The following is a 17,255-nucleotide window of genomic DNA, read 5'->3' on the forward strand; positions in this document are numbered from 1 at the left end:
TCCCTGGTCCTTCCTGGACAGTCATCCATGGCTAGGACTTCCTGAGATACTTTTTCTCCCCACCCTTTTTGGGCCAGTCTAACCTACTCCATGTCCTTTCTTCCTCAGCCTGGAAACCCTGCTGTGGGCCAACCCACAGGAATCCCCTCTTCTTCTCCATCCTGCTCAGCTCCTGCCCACCCCCAATCCCTCCCCATCACTCCTGATAGTCCATGGAATTAAGAACATTTAGTGCTGTTGACTTCACAAGCTCTTAAATTCTTCAATTTCTTATCCAGTGGTAGGTTCAGAGCTAAAAGAGAAATCAGAAGAAGCTGGGAAGAAACTGCCACACAAAAAGCCCACAAGAACTTTAGGACACTTGCCAAAGATAAGCTCCTAACTCCCAGGGAACCAGTGTGAGGAAGGAAATAGGTGCCTCATAATTTCTATGAGGCTAAACAAAGTCTTTGCTGGAGGGAATTTATGTTTTGACACTGAGAGAGGGTGTCTTGTACAATTAGAAGTAAGGACATTTTTACCTGAGGCTTCAGCACTCAGGGGACCTGGGCTCTCTCTCACACACACAGGTGACCAACCAGTGGCCTCAGGACATGGTGATTCTCTAAACTCTGTGGCACAGAAGGTCACCTGTTAGCTTCCTTTGGTGGAGAAAGCAATATTCATTGGAAACACTTCATTCAATGGTGAATGTCAGCAGGAAAACTAGGTCCTTTACTGATATTTTCTCTGTGAGGCTGACTAGCAGGATCTAGAGCTCCAAACACTCCCTGACAATGAAGGAGACAACTATACCCAGCCCCATCCCAGCCCCTCCTGCAGTCCCTGGGCTTCAGCCCCTTCACTGTACCATGGGAGTTAGAGGCAGTGGGTCTCAAGACCAAGGGTCAGGTCTGTGTCATCATGAGTGGGGGCTGTGAGGGTACAAGATGTCTCCCCATCAGCTCCTATCAGAGTCTCCTGTGGCTACTGAAACATATCACCTCAAATATAGTGGCTTAAACTAATATGCATTTATTCTCTCATAGGTCTGGAGGTCAGAATGTATTTGGGGTGGGGTGGGGATTAAAACCAACGTGTCAGCAGGGCTGGGCTCCTTCCAGAGGCTCTGGAAAAGAATCCATTTCCTGGCCTTTTCCAATTCTTAGAGGACACTGCATTCCTGGGCCACCTTAGTGACCCCAGATATCTATCTCCTGGCTCTTTCCTCCAACTTCAAAGTTGGTAATGCAACATCTACAAATCTCTGTTTCTGCCCTTTAAGTCTGTCTCTCCCTTTTTCTCTCCTTTGCTTTCATCCCCACATCTTCTCTCACTCTGACCTCCCATCTCCCTCTTTCCCTTGTAAATACCCTGCCTTGAGACCACCCAGATAATCTGGAGCTATCTCTCAGGCTTCTTAACATCATCCTTTCTGCAAGATTCTTGTGCTCACACAATATAACACATTCCCAGTTTGTGGGGTTAGGAAGCACAGTCTTTGGAGTCCCTCATTCAGCTTACCTTAGCTCCATTCTCAGTTCTCTGGGTATTTGGAGAGCCTTCTTCCCTATTCCTCTCCCTCCATGTGTCCTGTACAGTCTCTGGTTTGGGCTACCATTGGGGCCTTCCAGCCCAGGCTCAACCCTGCCATCCTCCCCGGTCTCCCATGGCCTTTTCTGCTTTGGGAGTCATGCAGAAGGGGCTGCTTTCGGGCACAGCTCTGAGGCATTTCCTTCCTATGGTCCCCAACAAGTTCTCTCCAGACCTACTTCACTGCCAAACCACCCTTGAAGGAAGAACCTATGAGAATCCTCGTCACATGGTAGAGAAATGATGGCCCAGAGACCCTGACTGACCTGATCAAAGCTACAGAAGAGACTCAAGTCCCAATCTCATTGCTAACTCAGGTGCTGGCTACCCTCAATCGATACCAGATGGACCCCTGCTCTATCCAGCTTTCTCCATGGATTGCTCAGGGCCCACAGGACCTAGGACACCTGCCCCAGGAACCATAACCTAGGGACAGGGACTTCAGACAAGGTTCCTTGTACTTTTTACCCTACTTCTAGATTTAAAAAAAAAAATCAAGGTTGAGACACGTGGGGAAGGGACCATGAAAGGGTCCAGACCTTGTGTGGAGTCTCCAGGAAGAGGGGGATCCCTCTTCCTGGAGATGCCACACAAGACCTGGTCCAGGGCTCTTGCTCTCCCCTACCTCTGGGAGGGTCAGTTTTTGGCAAGTGCCTCTTTCAGCCCAATATCTGCTCTCTATACCCAGTTGCTCCCTCTAGTTCCAGGAATTCTCAGCAATATCTTAATGAAGGACAGGGAGAGCTTTCCCAAGGGAAGAACCATGGAGCTTGGGGTTAGGAGTCCAGGAAAAGGGGAACCCATGGTCTTCTCAGGACCCAGAACTAAGGATCAGTAAGGACTCCAGGAATGACTGTTGAAGGTGACTGTGAAACTCCCTGGGAAAAGGCCAGGACAGCACACACATGTCCTGCAGAATACCAGGCCTGTCCCCATTTTCACCTCCTGATCCCTGTAGTATACTTCCACTCTTATCCCAGGAACCATGGCCTAGGGACAGAGAATTCAGACAAGGTTCCTTGTACTTTTTCCCCTTCTTCTAGATTAAAAACCTAAAGTTGTTAGGGCCCAGAAATCAGCTGGTATGGGCTGGGTCATAGCTCAGTGGCAGAGTGCTTGCCTAGCACATTTAAGGGACTGGGTTTGATCCATAGCACCACATTAAATAAATAAATACATACATACATACATACATACTGTCCATCTACAACTATAAAAAAAATTTAAAGAAATCAGCTGGCACAGTGGACATTCAGTGACCATTGACTTGAGATGAGAATCAGGAAAGCCCTATCACTAAGTCCGAGTACTTATAAGGCCATAGGAATAGGGATCATTCATCATAAGGGGTGGTCTGTGTGGAAACATGCCTGGTAGATACCCTGGGAGTCATCCTGATCATCAGCTACTCTGTCCCCAGTATAGACACAGGGCTTCTGATGACTCTAGCTCTGTGATACAGGGCATCCTATGGGTGAAGGTGAGGAGGTCAGCATGAGCAAAAGCACTTCCTTCATGGCTAAGGCCAGCACACACAGGCCCCACTGAAGCACCCCGGTCCCTCCACCTTGAAGACCCCAGACTCCTGTTTCCTGGACTGCCATATGTTCATCAACCAGAAAATCCTTGGGTTCTGTGCCACATGGCTAAGCCCTGGTATGTTTCCAGGACTCTGCCAGATCAGGGGACAAAGGGAGGAAGGAGGTTTAGGGCCTCACCCTGGGAAGGAGGGAGAATCAAACACAGGAAGTAACCACTGGCAGAGAGAGGGAACTAGGAGAGGATGCTGGGATGCAGGCCCAGGGTGAGGCCTCACAGGGTGCATAAGAATTCTGGGAGCAGATGAGTAGAATAGGCCACAAGCAAGGGGAGAGGCTTTGAATAAGCAGAAGTACAGGGGCAGGGCCCAGGGGGACAAGTAGAAGCCCTGCAGAACTTATCTCTTATCAGATCTGCCATTTCAAAAAGCAGATCCAATATTGAGATATTATTGAGCTGACTTCCCCCTTCCTATTACATTTTTAAACACAAGGACACTAATTATTGGGCTTAGTACTCACAGATTTTGTGAGGCTGATATCAAGGATCATCATCCCATTCCACAGGTAGGAAAACTGAGGCTGAAAGAAGTTAAATCCCAAAGAGTGAGGCAGAATGAACTACTGGTGTCCTGACATTCCAGCCCAGGGTCTCCCATCTGAAGAAATGAGGCCAAGGACTGGGATATAGCTCAGCTGGTAGAATCTTGCCTCACATGCACAAGGCCCTGGATTGGGTCCCCAGCATGGCAGGAAGGAAGGAAGGAAGGAAGGAAGGAAGGAAGGAAGGAAGGAAGGAAGGAAGGAAGGAAGGAAAAGAAAGAGAGAAAGAAAAGAAAAAGAAAAAGAAAGAAAAAGAAATGAAGCCAGAAGAGGAAGGGATCTGCCGATGCTCACACAAGGGTACTCTTATATGGAGCACTGCCCTCTGTTAGGAACTAGACATGCTTACATGAAGGACTCTCTCTCCAACATTCCAAAGCCTAACCCCAGTCAGAGGTGCAGAAGGAGCCCCAAGAGCAGACATCAGCAGAGTCAGGGTTGCAGAGTCAGGGCTACAGACCCAGTGGGCATCCCTCTACTGAGTGGCCAGGGGGAGGAATGGCAGGATGGCAGCAAAGGGCCTGTAGGAACCCAGGATGTTGTTGTTCCCAGAGGAGACTGTACAGGGGAAAGAGGGGAAAGAAGGGAAAGAGCTGCATTCAGCTCAGCCCTCATCAGCTCTTGACTTTGGGTAATTCACTCCCCCTCTGTGGGCCTCAGATTTCTCCTCTAAAAGGAATGATAACAACAATCTCTCACCTGCAGAATGGGTTTGGATATTAATTGAGACAATAACTACAGTTTGTCTGGCCCATGGCACCAATTCTCAACCATAGCTGTCATCTCCTGGCCTCTTATCCAAACCTACCTCAGACATGCTGTGTGACCCTGAGCAAATAACTTCCTTTCTCTGAATCCCAGCCTTACTATGTGCTGGAGCCTATATATTTGGGGCTGTGGGAAAGATTGAGAGACTATATTGGTGATCATTGTTCACATTCAGGACACAGGAAGAGGATTTGATCCCTTCTGCCCCAGCTAATACCTGGTCCCTTAGTTTGTGCTGGAGGTCACAGTCTGGTCTTCTTGGAGTGGCTGCCTTTGATATAGAAGGTTGGTGGGATCTCCAGCCCCAGCACCTCCAGCAGCAGGGATTACTGCCCTCTTACTCTGCCTGGACCTCAAAGCCTGCACTGTCAGACCCTCAGAAGTCCCAACTATCCAGTCTAGCTGCCCCAGAAGCCAGAGGCCTAGGAGCACCATGGAATCACTGGGGGAGCCTGGAAAGGAGTCTTAGAGAATGGACCCTGGCACTCAGCTACACAGAAGAAACTGAGGTCTGGAAGGGTCACACCCAGAGCCCTCTCCACCAGTCTCAAGGCCCAGTGCTCCCCACACAGGCTGTTGTCATATGCCTCTGACCCTGAGGGGATCTCTTCTCAGTCAGCCTTCAGCCCATGATTTATACATTGAGACTCAGCCAGGGACCCCAGGTCTGTGAATGGGGCCAAAAAGCCAGTGCTCCCTGCCTTCTGCCAGGCCTTCCAGCCTCAGGTTCCCCTCTGGTCACACAAGCTCATCACTGCCTGTCTTTGTCCCTCTGGGCCTATGAGGCTGAAGCACATTCATTGCTAAACATCCCATCCCCGATTATTGATCATGATTGACATGCAGAGGGTGAGAGGAGCCATTCCTCCTTCTAACTTGGGGAGCCAAGTGACTCTACATTACAGACCCAGACCCTACTCTCCAAGATCCCCCCACCCAGCCCAAGGGCCCCAGGACCATACTTGGGAGAGGAATGTGGAGTGGTAGGGAACTTACCCAGGACGGTGGACAGCCAAGTGGTCAGAATCCAGTCACACAGTGAAGATGCACAATTCACCTGCATCACCTGATTATTGTCTTCCATGGGCCCTTGGAAGTGACCCAGTTGTATTTCTGGCCAAAATATCCAATACTTCCTGTACATGTGTCCTCCTCACATACATATTCACACACACTCAACCACACACCTCCACACATCCACAAACCCAGAACTCCAACGTTCTAGCCAACAGTGTCCTCTAGAGGCCTCTGTTGTCCCCTCCCTAAAATGTTTCCACCCCATCACTAATAACCTCCAGGAGTGTGGTGGAAAATCCTCGGGTCATGGATCTTGTAACAAAATTGTCTCCTTCCACATGGGAAGGAAATGATTTCTCCAAGGCCTGGTCCCCTACTCCTGGTCAGTGTTCTCATCCTTTCCCACCTGGCCTGGGTATGTGGATTCCAGCTAATTCCAGCTAATCCCAGGGCCCTACCAGAGCCCAGGGTTGCACCTTCTCCCAAGGGAGGGGCTGGGGCAAAGGATATTCAGGTGCCACATAACCCTCTTCTCCTAACACAGGATGTACAGCTCTCCAAGAGGGGAGACATCACCTTGAAGAGAGTAATTTTCAGACCAAGAGTACCAGAGATGTTTTCTCACTTCTTCCAGGTGGGATGAGTTATAGGTAGGGGAGAGAGCTGAGGTTTATGGCAAAAATGCTAAGAACATGGACACAAACACCAATACACCCCCAAGCAGAAGTAACAGATACTAATGTCAACTATTGCATATGCTTTTACTAAGAAAGGAAAAACAAAGGATCATGTTAGGTCCCCTTTGTTCCCCTCCCCAGCCCCAGATTCAAACCCTTCCTCCTTCCCCAGTATAACCTATAACTACTCATTCCACATATATCCACTGATCATCTCAATACCAAACAAAGCTTTGGGACCTGAGGACATAGCCTAAATGACCTAGGGTCTCAATCCTAGGGGAAAGTGCCAATTGATGACACAGGCCCAGAACAAATACCACATGATGTCTAATATGGTGTCATGTGTTCTTTAAGAGGAGAGAATGACAACTGCTGGTTAGCTGGATGGTCACCACCCTAAATGAATAAGGGGACCAACACTTCAGGTGCATGGGGAAGAGTGCTCCTGGCAGAAGGAACTGCAAGTGCAAAGGCCCTGAGGTGGAAAATATACCTAGCAAGTTGCAGGGACAGCAGGTAGGCTAGGAGTCAGGATCCAAGGAACAAAAAGGGGAAGGGATGCAGGACAGGAAGCCCCAAGTGTCCTTAAGGTCTTGCAGACATCTGTAATGAGCACTTTAGGATATCATGTGGGACATACCCTTTTTCTTTTTTTGAGACAGGGGCTTGCTAAGTTGCCCCAAGCCAGCCTGGAACTTGTGATCCTCCTACCTCAGCCTTCCAAGTATCTGGGATTACCACCATGCCCTGCTAGCAGCCCCATTCTTGAAGAAGCAATTCTATTTTTGCTAATATGAACATGAGTAGTGCTATGGTTTGAATATGTCTCCCAAAGGTTCATGTATTGGGAGCTTGATCCCTAATATGTTAATGTGGGAGCTGAGAAACCCTTAAGATGTGGGACCTAGCAGAAGGTCTTTGGGTTTATGGGGGAGCTGCCCTGAAAAGGCACATTGAGGTAGTTCTCATGCAACCCATTGGTAGTTTTTTTTTGCTGAGGGTTGTAACAAAAGCCTGAATCTAGCCTCACGATACAATCACTTGCTCCTGCACACACTCCCACCATTGTCATTGGCCATGAGGTGTTGAAGTCCAGAGAGATGCTTTCTAGTACCTGCACCATGCCATTTGGACTATGAGCTAAATTAACTTCTTTCCTTTATAAAGTTAGCCTGCCTCAGGTATTCAAGCTCACTAATACAACAAGTATGCACTATTGTTTGTGATTTTAAAACAAGACCATTATAGACATAGGCACAGGAAGAACAAACCTGAAATTGGCTAACCAGGGCCAATTGTTTCCAAAGATCAAGAGCATGTGACTACTATCAGTGAGATGCTGGCTGCAGAAGCTATGTTCACTTAACTGCAAACAAAGAACCTATGGAGAGCAAGGCTTGAAGGGACAAGGAGGCCACTTTCCTAGAATAATGTGATGGATCTGCAGACTGAAGAGACTAGAGGTGGGCTGGCTGTTTCTAGCCGAACTACAGAAACTCAAAGCCTAGAATTCTCACTTCAAAAAGGGTCATTCCCATCATAGATGCAGGACCAAGCATGTCTCCATCTTTCATGACTCCCATGATCTGTTAATGGGAGGGTGAGCCTGTTCCCAGTGCTCCTGGCTGTCTCAGCTCCCAGGACATGTCCTCACTTGAGGGGCAAGAAATAAGGGACAATGGGGGCTAGGGCTATAGCTCAGTGGTAGAGCACTTGTCTAGCATGTGTGAGGCACTGGGTCTGACTCTCCACACCACATATTAAAAAAATAAAGGTCCTTTGACAATTTGACAACTAAAAAATATGTGTGTGTATTGTGTGTGTATACACACACACACACACACACACACACACACATTTTTTAAAAAGAAAAGAAATGAGGACATGCACCTCTCTGAAAGCCAGGGCAGTTCTCTTGGTTCACTATTTGCTGTAATTTAGATATTGAATGTCCCCTGATATTCCACAGGGTGATCCTATTGGGAGGTACCATGGACCTTTAGAAAAAGGAGTTTCGGAGAGAGGTCTTTAGATCATGGAGGCTTTCCCCCCAAGGGGATTGTGGGACCCTTGCCCCTTCTTGCTTCACCTGTTTTCCAACCATAAGGTGAGCAGTTTCCTCTGCCATGTAGTCCACACCACTGCCATTTGGCATCTGCACCAGAAACATAAGTTATGGTTCTGCCCAATCAGGGAAAAGAACCTCTAAAATCATGAAACAAAATATTTTTCTCTTTATAATTCAATTAGAAAAATTATTTTGTTACAGCAATGGAAAGCTGAACCCCCAGGTTCCTCACTTGGACCAAGGAAAATGACCAGAAAATACAAAATTTTGGAGTAAGAAATTTCAAACAGGGAAGGTATTGTGATATCCTCTGTAAGGAGAGGTAATTCTGACATAAGAGAGTTGGTGACATCAGAAATGCAGCCCAGCAAGCCTTCTACAAGCCATAGAGAAACTACTGCTATGATTTGGATGTGGTTTATCCCCCAAGAGTCCATATGTTGAAGATTTGGTCTTTGATGTGGCTGTATTGTGATGAAATCTTTACAAGTAGGAAACAGGTCACTGGGTGGGGGGTGGGGGCTGCCCTTGGGAGGGATTAAGGTAATTCTCATAGAATGCCAGTTAGTTTCCGTGTGAATGGTTATGAAACAGCAAGCCTTGACCCCTCTCCACTCTGGCTTCTTGTCTCATCATGTGATCTCCTCATCTTGCATGCATTCCTGCCATGACACCATCCACTATAATGAGATGCAGTCAAAGGAGGCTTTCATCAGAGGCTGAACCACCTGGGCTTGAACTTTCAGCCTCCAAAACTGGGGGATAAATAAACCTCTAAATAACCCAGTCTCGGGTATTTTGTTATAACAACAAAAAAGAAAAAGAAAAAAAAAACCAGACTAATCCAGCTAAATAAGCTTGTGCTAAGAAAAGAAGTGCTGGCTCAGAACAGGCGAACCCAGATGGCCTGATAGAGGTGTACAATCAGACAGAGGTGTGCAGCCAGGCACCTACCAGGAACAGTGCATCCCTTAACCAAATGCTCTGTTATTCTGGTGACTGTGCCCAGGGCTTGCATCTCTGAGGCTTTTGTGCTGCATTTAGGCATCTTTGACACAAATTCAAAACCACAAATATAAATCAATCACACCTGGAAAAGAAGACACCTGCCCAGACACACTGGATAACTATCTCTAGGTATGACCCCAGATGTGCCTGGGGTGTTGGGGAAGAGTACAGAATTCCAGAGAGGACTTGGAACACAGAGGGAAAATTCTAGAAATTCCTCTTAATCATAACCATGAAGCCCAGATGATCACAATGGGCGTGTTCTCCTCTTTTCCTTCAAGAGGATCCAGAATTTTCTTTACTCTTTTTTGTTAAGATTTCATGATCTATTTATCAAATTCTAACAAAAATGAATCAGAGTCTGAACTTTTGAATTGGTTTCCTGTTGAATTTACAGACTAAATAAGGAAGAACTTACATCTTGACTGCTGAGCCCATCAATCTATAAACCACTATGTACAATTAATAGGTTGTTTTTACTTTCAACAAAGATTGTATAAGTTTCTCCATTTAAATCTTGAACATCTTTCTAGATTACTCCCAAAAGTGATTTATGTTTTACTGTAAATTGTATCATTTTTAAACATACACACAAAAAAAATGTGCCAAGTTTTCTTATTGATTCTATTAGTCTATCTGTGAATTCTTTGGGAATTGCTATATATATATAAAACATATCTGTGAATAGTGACACGTCCTCCCAACTCTTGTATCTTTCTTTTCCTTGCCTTATAACCTTCATCCAGGCTAGCACCCCACAACCATATGTAACAATTAAAGGGCATACTCATCCTGTTATGAGTCATAAAGGGATGTGTTTAAACAATTTACAATTAGACAAGATGGCCGATGTAAATTTCCTTAAAGATATCCTCATCAGGTTAATAAAGTTTTTTCTGTTCCTTGTTTACTGTTTTTATAAATAATTAATTAATTTTTATTGAATGCTTATTCTGCATATTTTTGTATGCTTATGATTTTTCTCTTTTCTCTCTAATGTGCACATAATGTACTGTTTCTGATATAAAGCTGACCTTGCATTCTTCAAATAAATGAACTAGATTTGTCCATCATGTGCTGTCACGTAATATTGCTGAATTCGGTATGATAGTGTATTGTTCAGAATACATGCATTTATATATCTGAGTGAGATTCAGCTATAATATTATTTTTCTGACTGTTCTCATTGGTTTTGTGACCACGGTTATATTTGCTTCATAAAATGAATTTTGAGGGGTCCTCTCTTTCTTTGTTCCCTGGAAGAGTTTGTTAAAATTGAACAGTGTTTTCCTTGTATGGCTAATCAAACTTGCTAGTGAAACTATGTGAGCTGGGAATTTCTTTTGTTGAAAAAATTTTAACTAATGAGTCAATGCCTTTAGTGGCTTTAAAAAAAAATTGAGATTTTCTATTTTTATCGAGTCAAATGTGTGTTCAAATAGATTGTTTCAAAATTTGCTTATTTCATCTTCAATTACTGGCATAATGTTGTTTATAATAGCTTCTACATTTCGGGCTCTGCATGTGTCAAATGTCCCATTTCATTTCTGATATAGGTGACTTATGTCTTTTTTCCTTTTTCTTGCAACTTTGCTTTTTTGTTGTCATCTAATTATTTATTTTCTATTCCACTAATTTTGCTCTCTTTCTTACATCCCTCATTTTTTGTCTTTCTTACATCCCTCATTCTACTTTCTTCTGTTTATTTTGCTATTCTCTGACTTCTAAGGTATATTCTTAGCTCATTAATTTCATCATTTGGTCCTGAATAGATACACACTTTAAGGCTATCAGTTTCCCTTTATGTACTAACTTAGCTGCATCCTGCCTGTTTTTACATAGTAGTCTCATTATTACTTAGTTCATTTATATATCATCTTCAGTTCAAATATTACCTCATTTTCATTTTATAATTTTCTGACTGTTGGACAATTTAGCAATGTATTAATCTGCAAACATTCTAGTTATATACTAGTTTAATTTTATGTGTTTAGGGCAGATACTTTGAAATTTGACATAGAGACTTACTTTATAACCCAATACATATTTGTCAAAGTTCCATGTCTATTCTTATCTCTGAAGATAATATACACATTGTAACTGTTGAATATAATGTTATATCTCTAAGTCCATTGAGTTGAGCCAATAATGGTCTTCCAATCTTCAATCTTCTATTTTCCTTTCGATTTTTATTTCTCTTCCTCTTAGAATTGTGAATATCTCTATATTTCCTTGCAAATTAATTAGTTATTTATATATAAATATATATTATATATAATACATAAATTCATATTTATATTTATATTTAGTGCCAGGGATTAAACCTAGGAGCACTTAACCACTGAGCCACATTCCCAGCCCTTCTTATATTTTGAGACAGGGTTTCACTAAGTTGCTCAGGGCCTTGCTAAGTTGCTAAGGCTGGCTTTGAACTTGAGATCCTCCTGTCTCAGTCTCCAGAACAGATGGGATTATTGGCATGTCCACCATGTCCAGCTTACTTTTTATTGTTTAGATTACATTATTAGGTATATACAAATTTAAAAGTTTCCTTCCTGATGAAATAAAAGTTTTATTAAAATAAAGTAACTGTTTATTTCATATGGTATTTTTTACCTTAAAGTTTCTTTTGTCTGATATCAATATAACTACACCAGTTTTCTTTTGGATAGGAATTTCATGGTATCTTTTTCCATCTGTTACTTTTGGCTCTTCTCTGGCCTAACCCACAATTCCTGAAAATGGGAGTTTTTCCCCAAATTACTTTCTTCATGGAACATTTCCTTGTAAAACGTATACCAAGCACTTATATTACACAAGTCATGTCTGTTCTCCTTATGTTTCCAATTTAATTACATCTGTATTGTAGGATTTCTTGGCCTTTTTCTACTTCATTTATGGGTAGGAAAGAATTATCAGGTGCCCTTCCTTGTTGTGCTTTCATAGCATGTGTACTGATGTCTGCTATGGTCCATGTCAGTAAGCAATACTACAGGGTGCAGAAAACCCCATTCAAATGTCCTCAAACAAGAGGCTTTTGAATAACTGAAAATCCAGACTCAGGGCTGCCTGCATTCAGAGCCCCTGGCCCTGTGTCTCTAGAATTCTCCCTGCCCTGCCCTGCCCTTACCCCACCTTGGCTGGTTTCTTTCATGGAGGCAAAATGGCTCCAGCAGAGCAGGGCCTAGCCCCTGCACATGGCACCACCCAAAGAAAGAGGTGGTCATCTGGACTGGGGTTATGGCTCAGTGGTACAGAGCTTGCCTAGCATGTGTGAGGCACTGGGTTCAATTCTTAGCACTGTGTGTAAATTAAGAAATAAAGGTCCATTGACAACTAAAAAAATAGTTAAGAAAAGAAAGAAAGAAAGAGGTGGTCATGAGACCAGATTCCAGGGCACAGAGAGGGCTTCTCAGTGGACCACCTCTGATCACATGCCCACCCCCACCACTGCGATCAGGTACCAAGGATTAACAGCCTTTCCCCTGGGCACAACAGGAGAGGGACAACCTCATAGAGGCAACTGGCCATCCCCCCCAGGCCAGGGATAGTGGAGATTCCTGAGCAAGCACAGCCCAATAACCAACCAAAACTTCTAACAAGAGTTGACAGAATTCTGGAAATATACAGCTGGAATAGTGCCCAAGGCTTCTCAGTATAAGGAAACCCAGGGGTGGAATGTGATGAAGATGTTCTCATTGACCAAACTTTAGTCATGATCCTCTGACTAGCCACCTTCTCAATTAGGCTTGACTTTGGGCTTCAGTTTTTGTCCTTGCAGAGCCTGAACTGCCCAGTTTTAGCAAGAATCCTGCTAAATTAGGTTAGCCAGAGTCTCACACCCTGAATAGCTGTTCACCTCTGCTATATAAACTATCTCATCTTCCCCTACCTCCCCCAGCCCATGTCTGAACACCTGACTTACCTTCAGTAAGAATCCTATTAAACTGGTTTAGCAAGAATCCCTCTTTACCTTGGTGTTTTCTCTTAGTTGTTTTTCATCTACCAGCTCTGACCCTGCTCCTTAACTACAAATTCCCATTGGGCCATCATGTATCTGAAATTGAGCCCAATTTTATACTAAGGCCTCTTTTTTCCTTATTGTAATAGTTCCTGAATAAAATCAGCTTTTACTAATGTCAAGCTCTGTAACAAGTGGGGAATGTGCAGAGGAGATGGTTTCAGCCCATAGCAGAAAAGTCAGGTCAGCAGTGCTTTGTTCTTACAGGTCACTCTTGGGCCTACTTACTTCCTAAGAACAGGGAGAACTACCACAAATGGTAGTTTCAAGCAGATTCAACATTTAAGGAGTCCTCACTCTCAGGCGGCTCTAACCCTTATTCTTGTGCAGCCCTGAGAATGGGTGCTTCCTATGTATAAGCTAGCCCCAGGGACCCTTGGCCTCACTCTAATCCTAGTATCTCTGCCTCTCACTATTACAAATTGTGATAGCTGTCACTTCCTTTCTACCACCCTGGTGTCTTTCAAATGTCTATTTAGGGCAATGCTGACTCAAAATCAAGTATTGAAGGTGATTCTGGGAAACTTAGCTCAGTTAGGCAGGTTATAACAGTACAAAACCACAACACCCCTTTGTCAATGTGGCATTTCCACACACCTCCTTTAACTATATCAACTTCCAAATAATAGATAACAAAATCATGTTGTGCCCAGGGAAAAGGCTGTTAATCCCTGGTACCTGTTCTCAGTGGTGGGGGTGCGCATGTGACCAGAGGTGGTCCACTAATATGATAGCTGCCTTGTATAATCAAAAACATATTAATCCTGTTCCTTATAGAGGACTCAAGTCTAGACATCCTTCATTTACTGTTAGGTGACATCTATTCCTCTAGCTATTGTACACTTTACGTGCATGCACGTGCACACATGCACACACACAACACCTTTGATATTCTGTAGTTTAGCTACAAAAATCAAAGGTAACCCACTATAAACACATTTTGTGTTGGATCATAGGGAATTTGGGGGTGGGAAGAAAGTGTTACAATAGGTTTTGTGTCTCTAATCTGAAAGCCCGAAATCTGATACACTGCAAAATCTGACATTTTTTGAGCAGCAACATGATTATGGTTTCGATAACAAGCTCATGTGTGAGACAATGCAAGGATGTTCAAAGGTAAAAAGATTAGATTATGAGAGCTGTAACCTAATCGGTGAATTAATCTACTGATACAGATTAACTAGGTGGTAACTATAAGCAGGTGGGGTATAACTAGAGGAAGTAGTTCACTGGGGGCCTGCCTTTGGGGTTTACATTTTGTCCCTGGTGAGCAGAGCTTTCTCCACTTCCTGGCTTCTGGTAGCTTTCTGCTCCATGCCACACACACCTTCAGGTAGTACTCCCAGGACTGAGACACAGAGGGCACTGTATCCCAAGCTCTGTTCTCCAAATTTGTCCTGATAGATTGATGTATCTTTTTCTCTCCCTCCATTTTACTCCCCTTTCTCCACATACTATGGTGAAATGAGCTCCTGCCAGCCTTCTTACTCTTTGAGAACATGAAATGACAAGGTCTTCCACTGTCACCTTGAAGTGGGAAGAGAAATCTCCTCCCCTCTCCCTGCATCCATGAAACAAGGAAGCAACCAAGAGCAAAATGAACCTTGACCATCATGAAGGTCTGCGAGAGGCCTGGGAGTTCTTAGCTGAGATATAGTTTGCAGAAGACAAGGGCTCACAGAGAATCATGGCTGGGGTGCTTGTGAAAAAGTTGTTTTTAGGAAAACATGAATATGGCATGCATTAAGATTACAACATGAAAGTATAACAGTGAAACACAAGATGGTTGCAACCTATTTTCTTATTCTCCACTAGCCAAAGTGCTGACCCTAACCCTAAACTTGGTCTACTTTCCTGGTTAAATAAGTGCACCTCAGACCCCGAATACAGCAGAGCTGATGAGAATGGTGGGTGTTGAGGGGGAGCAGGCTTTCTCAGAGTAGCTATCTTAGAATAGGAACCCCACCACCACCTTCAGCCCATGTTCCTTTGGTGGCTGGGAGAGGAAGTGGCTGGACCATGTGGAGTTAGATCAGAAAGGGCCTTCAGACCAGGCTGGATAGTTAGGTTTCCATGAAATTCAATATGGTATCTGAGGAAGAGAGTGACCTCATCAGGATTGCAGGGGAAAGACAGGCTGCCAAAAGAAGAAAGGAAGGACAGAAGGGAAGGGAGGTCAAGGAGGACCTGTGTACTGGGCCAGCAGAGGAATGGCAGCAGCCTACACTAAGGTGGGAGCAATCAGATGAGAAAGAGAAGCTGTCAAGCAAAATACAGAAGCAGAAGTTGGGGGGAATTTGTGAACAAGAAGGCAGATGAGGAGGTGGTATCTGATTCCTGACTTGAGATCAGCAAACTGGAAACAGGAAACAGAGGGTGAAGAAACATTCTTGATTCACAGAGCAAATGCTAGCGGAGAGCTTACACCACAGCCCAGTAGGGTATGGTGCACTGTGAGACCTGTAGGCCCTTCCCAACCTAGTAGAAAGAAAGATGGACAGAGAGGGAGACCATGCTGAGTGCTTCTGGAGTGGGCACTGATGGGAGAGGGCTTCAAGTGTTGGGGTAAAACTCACATTTATAAGCCTTGGATATATACCACCCGCCTCCAAGGGAAGACCTGTATCTCCTGATCATCCCCTACTGTGAGCCCAGGACAGCTCCTCACTTTTGAGGGTGGTCAAAAGTGGTCCCATGGTCCTGAGAGGTGAGTCCCAAACCCAGGAGGTATCTCTCCCTTTTCTGGGAGATGAGAGAATGTGAGGATTAAGTAGAGAACACACTGACCCTAGCTTGGTTAGGTGTGACACCCTCTCATTTCTGGAGTTGCAAGAACTAGAAGATTTAAGAGAAGTAGAGAGGAGAGAAGTAAGAGGTGCTTCCAGCCATCTCTGGGGCGGGGGGGGGGGGGGGGGGGAGACAAACTAGCCAAGCTAGGATCAGTGACAAGAGAAAGGAGGGATTTAATTTTGGTTTGCTTTTGTTTTTGGTACTGGGGATTGAACTCAGGGACACTCAACCACTGAGCCACAACCCCAGCCCTGTTTTGTATTCTATTTAGAGACAGGGTCTCACTGAGCTTAGTGCCTCTCTTTTGCTGAGGCTGGCTTTGAACTCCCAATCCTCCTGCCTCAGCCCCTTGAGCCACTCGTGTTACAGGCATGCACCACAGTGCCCGGCAGCTGGGATGGATTTAAAGACAAGGGGGGGAAAAAAGAAGGAAAAGAAAATGAAGGCCAACGAAAAGACCTTCTGGACTTCTGGTGATCTACTAAAACCCTTTCAAATGCTTGCAGAGAACCACCAGAGGGCACTCGAAACACCTCCTTCCCTCACCACCCTCATTTGAACCACCAGGAGGGTGGCATAGTGGAAAGCCATCTGACTTCAGGGAACACAGATAGCCACAAAAGCAGAAAGTGAGTGAGGCAAACAGATGTTCTCCAGCACATGCCCCAATAAACATTTTGACAACTAGACCAAGTATTTGGTCTCTGTGATGTGGTAGTGGTGGTCCACACATAGCATCATGGGGCAAAATCCTCTATCATTTTATACTCCAATTCCACACTCACCAAGCAACTTTATAACATGTTTTTCTGAGATATCAGATACTGATACTATCAGAAGGTAGTTTTCCTACAAGAAAAAGGTTTATCTTTCCTCACTCCCAGAAAATCAATACATCAACCTTATGTGATGATGGTGAATGTCCACTCATCCCCAAGAACTGAGCAACCATGGCCTGTGATGGCTAAACACATTTGCCACCTCTGACATGTTCTGGATTACAACAGACTAGGGCTCCAATATTATATTAAGAAACGTTCTTCCCCATGGTTGCTGGGTAGATCTGACACTAAATCACCACATACTTTGGGCAAGTCATCAGCTTTAATTTCCCAACCTGCAACTGGAGTGAACAGAAGTGACCATTCTCATAAGCCTTTGCAGCTGTGACAGCACTTTCCTCCTCCCAC

This window comes from Marmota monax, unplaced genomic scaffold (assembly GCF_021218885.2).
Source record: "Marmota monax isolate L192 unplaced genomic scaffold, Marmota_monax_Labrador192_F-V1.1 WCK01_AAM20220418_F8-fsc00157, whole genome shotgun sequence".
Taxonomy (NCBI): domain Eukaryota; kingdom Metazoa; phylum Chordata; class Mammalia; order Rodentia; family Sciuridae; genus Marmota; species Marmota monax.